General features: G+C 39.4%; 1 pseudogene; it reads right to left on the bottom strand.

The window, feature by feature from the left end:
• Nucleotides 1–472: 472 nt before the first annotated feature.
• Nucleotides 473–1,778, bottom strand: LOC133242512 (histone-lysine N-methyltransferase SETMAR-like; annotated as a pseudogene).
• Between the last annotated feature and the right edge of the window lie 249 nt (nucleotides 1,779–2,027).

Here is a 2,027-nt window from a genome sequence, read left to right as displayed (position 1 = left end):
AGAAAAACACCAATACAGTATACTAACGCATATATATGGAATTTAGAAAGATGGTAACAATAACCCTGTGTATGAGACAGCAAAAGAGACAATGATGTATAGAACAGTCTTATGGACCCTGTGGGAGAAAGAGAGGGTGGGAAGATTTGGGAGAATGGCATTGAAACATGTAAAATATCATGTATGAAACGAGTTGCCAGTCCAGGTTCCATGCACGATATTGGATGCCTGGGACTAGTGCACTGGGACGACCCAGAGGGATGGTATGGGGAGGGAGGAGGGAGGAGGGTTCAGGATGGGGAACACATGTATACCTGTGGTGGATTCATTTTGATATTTGGCAAAACTAATACAATTATGTAAAGTTTAAAAATAAAATAAAATTTAAAAAAAAAAGAAAAAATAATTGCAGTTTCGGGTCATGAATTTTAAATCATTATAACTAGGTTCAAACACATCTTTATTCATCAAAATAGGAACCATTACAATCAACACATTTTTGCCAATGAGAAATAAGTTTGTTTATTCCTGCAGTGCAAAACTCTGAGCTTCAGGATTCAACAAACTCTTGGAAAGCATTTTCTGCCTTCTGCTGGTTGTTGAAGTGTTTTCCCTGTGAAAAGTTGTCAATATGCTTGAAGAAGTGGTAGTATGTTGGTGAGAGGTCAGGTGAGTATGGCAGATGAGGCAAAACTTCATAGCCCGATTCGTTCAACTTTTGAAGCCTTGGTTGTGTGATGTGCAGTCAGGTGTTGTCTGGCAGAAAAATTGGGCCCTTTCTGTTGACCAATGACAGCTGCAAGCATTGACGTTTTAGTGCACCTCATTGATTTGCTGAGCATACTTCTCAGATGTGATGGTTCTGCTGGGATTCAGGAAGCTATAGTGGATCAGACTGGCAGCAGACCACCCAACAGTGACCATGACCTTTTTTTTTTTTTTTGGTGCAAGTTCAGCTTTGGGAAGTGCTTTGGAGCTTCTTCTCTGTCCAACCACTGAGTTGGTCATTACTGGTTATTATATAAAGTCAACTTTTCTTCACACGTCACAATACGATCAAGAAATAGTTCATTGTTGTTGCATAGAATAAGAGAAAACAACACTTCAAAACAATGATATTTTTGATTTTGGGTCAGCTCATGAGCGGAGAAGGCAATGGCAGCCCACTCCAGTACTCTTGCCTGGAAAATCCCATGGATGGAGGAGCCTGGTAGGCTGCAGTCCATGGGGTCGCTAAGAGTCGGACACAACTGAGCGACTTCACTTTCACTTTTCACTTTCATGCATTGGAGAAGGAAATGGCAACCCACTCCAGTGTTCTTGCCTGGAGAATCCCAGGGATGGGGGAGCCTGGTGGGCTGCTGTCTATGGGGTCGCACAGAGTCAGACATGGCTGAAGTAACTTAGCAGTAGCAGTAGCAGTAGCAGCTCATGAGGCACCCACTTACTGAGCTTTTTTATTTTCCAATTTGCTTCAAATGCCAAATGACCATACAATGGTCAACATTGAGTTCTTTGGCAACTTGTGTAGTTTTAAGAGGATTAGCTTCGATGATTGCTCTCAACTGGCCATTGTCAACTTCTGATGGCTCGAAACTGGACTCCTCATCTTTAAGGCTCTAGTCTTCTTTGCAAAACTTCTTGAACCACCACTGCACTGTTACATTTGTTAGCATTTCCTGGTCCAAATGCGTTGTTGACCTTTCAAGTTGTCTCTGCTGTTTTATGACACATTTGAACTCAAATAAAATCACTTGAATTTGCTTTTTGTTTAACATCACTTCTATACTATAAAATAAATATAAAATAAACAGCAAGTAATAAGTCATTAGCAAAAAAAAATCGAGAAATGGTCATTAAAATGTATATAACATAACCACATTTATTTAAGAATGTATTTCAATATCCAACAACAAAGTTCAACAATGCAAAACCGCAATTATTTTTGCACCAACCTAATGAAACTGTTTCCATTTTTTAAAAAACTATGTTGTTGAGGTGTAATTGGCATATAATAAACTACATGT

Source organism: Bos javanicus, chromosome X, assembly GCF_032452875.1.
Source record: "Bos javanicus breed banteng chromosome X, ARS-OSU_banteng_1.0, whole genome shotgun sequence".
Classification (NCBI taxonomy): domain Eukaryota; kingdom Metazoa; phylum Chordata; class Mammalia; order Artiodactyla; family Bovidae; genus Bos; species Bos javanicus.
This window is presented reverse-complemented; position numbering and strand designations above follow the sequence as displayed.